Genomic DNA, 8,243 nt, shown 5'->3' on the forward strand with positions numbered 1-8,243 from the left:
TCATTTTTAGATGTCAAAGCCTCCCTAACCCTTCATTGCATTAGAAAACGCCACCATTTACAATAACTATTGCAAAAAAACGTTATTAGATTCCGAAATCGCAAAAATCTTCACTAGAAACCATATTCCATTGCACAAAGCCTCCATTCAATGGAAATGTGTGTATTTCTAGCGCTCTCCCTTCTCTTTCAATTATAAGGCATGTTTATAAACTTGAATGAAAGTTTTCCATGTTAAACTACTGTTTTCCACTTTATAATCATTGTTATTTTACTGTAAACCACTAATTTCTTAAGTTAAATTACTATTTCACTATGATAAACCACTACTGAAGTGTGTGTTTATAAGTGGTTTATATAGCTTCTTTGGTTAAGAATCCTCAGTAGTGGTTTATAATCCTAAGTAGTGGTTTATTAAGGCTTACCATTGGTTTAGAGTGTTTATAATTGGTTTATAAGGATTAACAATGGTTTAAGTGTTTATAAGTGATTTATACAAGGTGAGCAGCAGTTTATAGTGTTTATAAGTGGTTTATATAGGCTTATCAGTGGTTTAGAGTGTTTACAACTGGTTTATATAGGGTAAACAGTGGTTTATATAAGCCTATCAGTGATTTAGAGTGTTTATAAGTTGTTTATATAGGGTTATCAGTGGTTTAGAGTGTTTATACATGGTTTATACAGGGTAAGAAGTAGTTTATAGTGTTTATAAGTGGTTTATATAGGCTTATCAGTGGTTTAGAGTGTTTACAACTTGTTTATATAGGGTAAACAATGGTTTATCTAAGACTATCAATGGTTTAGAGTATTTATAAGTGGTTTATATTGGCTTATTAGTGGTTTAGAGTATTTATACATGGTTTATACAGGGTAAGAAGTAGTTTATAGTGTTTATAAGTGGTTTATATAGGCTTATCAGTGGTTTAGAGTGTTTACAACTGGTTTATATAGGGTAAACAGTGGTTTATATAGGGTAAACAGTGGTTTATATAAGCCTATCAGTGATTTAGAGTGTTTATAAGTGGTTTATATAGGTTTATCAGTGGTTTAGAGTGTTTATACATGGTTTATACAGGGTAAGAAGTAGTTTATAGTGTTTATAAGTGGTTTATATAGGCTTATCAGTGGTTTAGAGTGTTTACAACTCGTTTATATAGGGTAAACAATGGTTTATCTAAGCCTATCAGTGGTTTAGAGTGTTTATAAGTGGTTTATATAGGCTTATCAGTAGTTTATAGTGTTTATACATGGTTTATACAGGGTAAACAGTGGTTTACAGCGTTCATAAGTATTTTATATAATCGTAGCAGTGGTTTAGAGGATTTATAACTGTATAATATATGGTAATCAATGGTTTAGAGTGTTTATAAGTTGTTTATATAAGCCTAACAGTGGTTTAGATTGTTTATAACTGGTTTATATAGGCTTAACAGTGGTTTAGAGTGTTTATAAGTTGTTTATACAGTATAAGCAGTGGTTTATATAGGGGTAAGCAGTAGTTTAGAGTATTTACAAGTGGTTTATATAGGGTAAACAGTTGTTTAGAGTGTTTATAAGTTGTTTATACAGTGTAAGCACTGGGTTAGAGTGTTTATAAGTGGTTCATGTAAGCCTAGCAGTGGTTTAGAGTGTTTATTAGTTGTTTATATAAGCATAACAGTGGTTTATAGTGTTTATAAGTGGTTTATTTAGGCTTAACAGTGGTTTAGAGTGTTTATAAGTTGTTTATACAGTGTAAGCAATGGTTTATAGTGTTTGTAAGTGGTTTATATAGGGGTAAGCAGTGGTTTAGAGTTTTTATAAGTGGTTCATATAGGGTAAACAGTGGTTTAGAGTGTTTATAAGTTATTTATACAGTGTAAGCACTGGTTTATATAGGGGTAAGCAATGGTTTAGAGTATTTACAAGTGGTTTATATAGGGTAAACAATTGTTTAGAGTGTTTATAAGTTGTTTATACAGTGTAAGCAGTGGTTTAGAGGATACTGGAGAGAGGTGCACGAACCTGCGGGGCATTGTGACCCTCTAATGGACGGTTGTGATCATCCCATGAGAGAAAGAGGGCATTGTGGCCCTCTAATGGACGGTTGGGATCATTCCATGAGAGAGAGAGAGGGGCATTGTGGCCTTCTAATAGACGGTTGGGATCATCCCATGAGAGAGAGGGGGCATTGTGGCCCTTTAATGGACGGTTGGGATCATCCCATGAGAGAGAGGGGGGCATTGGGGCCCTCTAATGGACGGTTGGGATCATCCCAAGAGAGAGAGAGAGAGGGGGCATTGTGGCCCTCTAATGGACTGTTGGGATCATCCCATGAGAGAGAAAGAGAGAAGAATTGTGGCCCTCTAATTGATGGTTGTGATCATCCCATGAGAGAGAGGGGGCATTATGGCCCTTTAATGGACGGTTGGGATCATCCCATGAGAGAGAGAAGGGGGCATTGCGGCCCTCTAATGGACGGTTGGGATCATCCCACGAGAGAGAGAGGGGGGGGGGGCATTGTGGCCCTCTAATGGACTGTTGGGATCATCCCATGAGAGAGAAAGAGAGAGGAATTATGGCCCTCTAATTAATGGTTGGGATCATCCCATGAGAGAGAGAGAGAGAGAGAGAGAGAGAGAGAGAGAGAGGTGACGGTATTTTAAAAATGAGGGTATTTTTGTCCTAAACCCATACAAACCAGTCACCATCACTGTATATTGGTTATTTCCAAGTCTCCCCTCTTCAAATGTCATAGTCAGTATAAAGCCCTTTCATTTGGTCATTTTCCCAATTTAAGTTCATATATAAATTGACAGTTCTGACACTGGTTATCTCAACCAATCCATTTCTCATATTCATCTGTCATTGTATGTATATGAATGCCTTCTCTTATAAACGTATCTCTTTGCAAGTTTGAGAAGAAAAATGGTTTGAGATTTGTGCTATTTGAGTTGATTTTTTTGTTAATTTAAGAACAAAAGTCATTTATAAATTCAAATTTATTTATTTACTTTATGAAATGTGGGGATCGCTTAGGCCGTTGTCGTTCCTCCTAACCATCCAGATCGGATAGAAAATCTTGTCAAAATTTTGCCTCGGTTGATGTGGGGGAGCCACATCAACCAGAGCCAGTTGTGCCAGAATCAGATCCAGACGGATCATGCCTAACCCTTCTGCTTTTCCCAATGTGGGGATTCCTTTGGGGGTTGGTCTCGGTCATTGAGTTCCTAAGGGTGGCCAGTGCCGCAGGCGATTTTCCCCCTTGAGTAGGTCGGGGAGGTGGCATAGGTTGGGGAGTTAGAGTAGGTTGGGTCCCTGCTGGAGCCTTTCTCTTCCTAGCGGTCGCCCTGTTCAGTCCAGCAACATCTACGGCGTTCATTTATGCAGAGAAAAGAGATGAGCTAAATTCAGAAATAAAGGAGAGAAAAAATAAAAAAAATTCCTAAGTCTCTACCTTAAGGCACGTAAGTGCTTCCTTGGTTGAGCTAACCTCACACCACTTCAACTGCCTCTACAATAAATCTCTCCAATGGATGGGATCCTGGTTGCAGATATGATGGAAGATATCTCTTTGCCTCGATCAATTGAGGAGTGTCATTGACCTCATCAATAACCATATCTCTTCACCTCGTGCTGATAGTCTAATTCGCACCATATCGAACTAAGAAGTACTTACTCTTCCATCCATGTATCGAGCTTGGTTTTTCCGGCCACCATCCCAACATATGGTTGTTCAATCATAAGCCGACCTAGATATAACACAACGAGTAAAACTATTCCTTGTGAGGATAAGTTGTAGCTAGTCTGAAGATCTAGTTTGTCCGATTTTCATCAAAATATCCATTTTGTCCAATCAGAAGCCTACCTGGATATAACACAATGGGTAAAACTATACCTTGTGAGGATAAGTTGTCCGAACATCCGGTTCCTCTGATTTTCATCAAAAAACCTTGTTCGGTCTAATCATCAAGCCGACCTAGATATAATGCAGCTATTGGCACTTATTCCACTCGAGAACAAGTTGTAGCTCGTCCAAAGCCTAGCTCGTCTGACATCAAGCCAACAACGATATAATACAGCCACCAACACTTATTCCAGTCAAGAATAAGCTATAGCTTGTCTAGGAGTCCAGTTTGTCCGACTAATGAGTCGATATGGATACGACGCAGAACGCAAAACCACCAGACGATTTTTCTCAGCCGACTTAGGAGATAGCAATGCAGAGTGAATATCCCAAAAGACCACTACTACTTGCTCACCCGTAACCGGCCAAAGGAAGTGAGGAGCAACTGATGGGGATGAAAATAATGACCCAATAGTGGGAAGCCACGTGGCCAGGGGTACCTAAGTAATTCCACCACATGAGTGGGGACCTAGAGAAAAGAACACCCAATCGTAGGCCGCCACCTGCACAGGATAATAAGGTAATTCCATTAGATGAAATTACTAATAACCCCAGGATGCCCAAGCTATAAATAGCATTCAAAGGTTTAAAGGTCATGGACACAAATTTCGAAATTTATTATTCTTACTGATTTTTCGTTATCAGCTGCTGGTAAGAGTCGGAGGGTCTACTCGAAGAATCATCTCTGGATTAGTCTTCTAATTGTTTGCTCGTATGCGCAAGCATATATCCACCCTCTTTGAAGCAGGTTCATCGTTAACCAAATTTTGGCCGCAACATACTTTACCTTGAAGACGAGTAGAAACATCCACGAAAGACAGTTGGTTCGGAGAAAAGATCGAAAAGGGAAATAAGGCACATAGCTTCGTTAGATTGTCCACACTTAATAATTCAGCTGCCGCTCTGCCAGTTCGCGTAGTGGTGGAAAAAGCGCTCTTGTGGTGTTTGATTGTCCACACATAATCATTCAGCTGCGACACCATAGCAATTCAGCAGCAGCATGTTGTGGTGGTGGAAAAAACTCTCCTCCCTCCCACCTTGAAATCTCTTCCTAAAATTTACTTTTCTTAAGAAAGAGCACCTCTTCAAGGTTTTTGCTACAAATTCGACCAGTAATGGTTAATAGTTTAATCAAGGGTTATGATCAACAACAACGGAGCAAAGTCATTGTGAACCATCAGAGTGGATGATCTAAACCATTCATGTTTTACCCCATGATCAGATTATCTTAGGGTTTGATTCAACAAGCTTTATTAACGGTTCGGCTAAAATAGCTAAAACCTTTTGATGTTTTTAGTCCTCAACGTTTGGGCCGGGACTAAGATCAACGGTCTAGATCTCACATACGTCGCATCCTACTGTGGGACAAGATAATTACTACCGTTACAATTGTTGAATGCTAACTGTATTGATAATTTGGAACTAACTTACCTTGTCTCTTCTTTTTGATTGGATGCTAAGAGCTTTTGGAAGGGAAATGATATATTCGCCCCTCTTTACACTCTGGAGAACCTTGCCTGGTGTAAAAGGGTCTCATAAATACACTAGAGTCGGCTGTCCGAAGTAGAAAAGGGTATTCATAAATACACTACAGGTGGCTGTCCGAAGTAGAGAAGGGGGTGAATATATCACTTCCCTTTCTGCTTGGGTCTTTGGAAAAATTGCCAATGGGGGATGCCAAAATACAAGAATTGTGAGCGGGGGACACAATTTTGAAAAATTGTTGAAGAGGGTTGATAACCCCATTTAGAGGATTGATAACCCCCTTTTAGAGATTTGACCCTACTTCGTCTCCCTCTAACAATTTTTAAAAAGTGTGTCCCCCATTCAAAATTCTTGTATTTTGGTGTCTCCCATTGGCAATTTTCCTAGGTCTTTTCATATGGGACCCACAAATCGATGTTAACATTTAGGGAAAAATACAGATACACCCTCTCCAGTTTCTGACACATTCAACTCTAATCTTGACTTTCAAAACGTGACAAGTATACTCATGAAGTTTTTTTTAACGTGACGTAGTAGACGGTGATGTGAAAATGACCAAAATACCCTTGTCTTCCCCAATTGAAAAGTAGGGTTTTCAGACTTGAAAACTGAAAATTAGGGTTTGATTCAAACCCTTGTTTATTTATCAACATAAACCCTCGATTTATGAGTTTTATTTGTCTTCATTCACACAATTATCATAATTTGCACATAAACCCTAATATTTTAGGGCTTTTACTTATTTTTATCAATGCTTTTTTCTTGAAATGAGGGTTTGATGTAGCCATGGGGTGGGGTTTAATTGTCTATGGTGAAGGTGACGGCGGTGGCCGGAGATGGCGATGGTGGCTGTGGCCGAAGGCAGCGGTGGCCGGATTTGCGACGGCGGCGGCAGGAAATGGCGTAACCCTAATCCCTCTGCAAATGAGGGTATTTTTGTCCTCAAAATATTAATTATTGTTAGTTTTAGTCTTTTCGTCAGGTTAAACTGACGGACCGTTGACGGAGGGGTTGTACTTGTAACATTTTGAAAAGCCAGAGGTGTACTTTTCATGTTTTGAAAGTCAGGGTTAGAGTTGATTGTGTCATAAACCAGAGGGGGTGTAAATGTAATTTATCCTAACATTTATTTAGGCGGTGACTGTCCTCGTTGTGGCCTAATCGTTTTGCTTGCCGGTCACTGGCTATGTAGACCGAAGACAGAGTGAAGCTTCAACGAAAATCTTACTTGTGTTCCGAGAAAAGCTTCAGAAGAAAAACAACGCGCTTAAGACTGATAGATATTCGACACTGATGGGGTGTAAAAATCCCAGCCTCTCATAGGCCGCCACCTGTCCAGAAGTAGGTGAACTCCAGCCTCTCACAGGCCGCCACCTGTCCTGGAGTAGGTGAACTCCAGCCTCTCACAGGCCGCCACCTGTCCAGGAGTAGGTAAACTCTAGCCTCTCACAGGCCGCCACCTGTCCAGGACACCTGTCCTGGACACCTCACCAGGTTATCCCCTATAAATAGGGGATCAAAGCTCAGACCAATGGGTAATGCAAAAAACCCAAACCCTCTCCTCCCAAACTCTTAGACTTCTCCCCTTCACTCCTGCTCATACTGACTTGAGTGTCGAAGGGCCTGTCCGGAGTAAAACCCGGGTTGGTCTTCTGACCTCGCTTGACTTGTGCAGGACTCAACCCTCACAGCAGGACTCGCTTCTAGCCACTTCACTACTCGTTCACTCCGGTCCCCCAGGACTCAGTTCCTTTGGTTATCCAGCTCAGCTCTTACGTCACTGTCGTACCTGTTACCGATTTTCGGTCCAACAGATTGGCGCCATCCGTGGGACCCCAGAACTAAAAGTCGTTCTCAAACATCTCACAAAAATGGCAGGGCGCAAGAATGCGCGGATACCAGCTGCACGGACTGATCAAGCCGTGCTGCCTCGCAGGACCCGAAGTGAACGAATCGCCTCGCTGGTAGTGGCGGCCTCTGCAACAGCTGAGCAGAACCCCGCTAGTTCAGAGCACCTGAATCCCCTGCCCACTTCGGAGCAAGTTCAAGCTCTATTTCAACAGATGACAGCTCTCGTTGGGCAGTACCAGCAACTGCTTCAGACGCCTTCACAACCTCCCCAGAGGCTTCGCGATCTGTCCAAGGAAGGCCAGACGTCCACAGGGGAGAGTCGTCGCACCATGGTGAGGATCGAACTCACCACTCCACCAGACAAGTCCATCACCCGACAGCGAGGCATGCCCGAGCAGAACCTTACCGCCGTCAGAGGTCACAGTCCCGCTCCGCACCAAGGCCCCGAGCTCACGAAGACCGCGCTCCACCAGTGAAGTCCCGGTCTCGTCGAAGGAGTCCGGAGAGCCAGTCCGGCTCCGCGGTAAGCCGATCAATGGGAAGAATTAGGTCCGCGGAACATAGAGCGGACCCGCTCCTACAGAGAATGGAAGAAATGGACCACCGGATAGAGGAACTGGCGAAGGACCAGAGGCGGCCCGCCTCCAGGGCGTTCTCAAGCAGAACGCCGTTCACTGATGATGTCCTGGGTGCTCCAGCACCCAGAGGCTTTAAGATGCCCGATGTCCCGCAGTACGACGGGACCACTGACCCGGTCGACCATTTGGAGACATTCAGAACAATGATGCTCTTTCACGGCGTCTCCGACGGCTTCATTTGCAGAGCGTTTCCAACGACGCTAACTGGCGCGGCGAGAGACTGGTACTCCAGGATCAAACCGAACTCCATCAGTAATTTCGATGATTTCGGAGAGGATCTGGTACGCCACTTCATGAGCAGTCGCAGGCCGAAGAAAACGACAGCATCTCTGATGGCTTTGCGACAGGACGACAATGAGCCTCTGAAAGTGTTCGTCCGCCGCT

This window comes from Tasmannia lanceolata, unplaced genomic scaffold (assembly GCF_043159265.1).
Source record: "Tasmannia lanceolata isolate RefF3 unplaced genomic scaffold, GAP_Taslan_0.1 ptg000021l, whole genome shotgun sequence".
Classification (NCBI taxonomy): domain Eukaryota; kingdom Viridiplantae; phylum Streptophyta; class Magnoliopsida; order Canellales; family Winteraceae; genus Tasmannia; species Tasmannia lanceolata.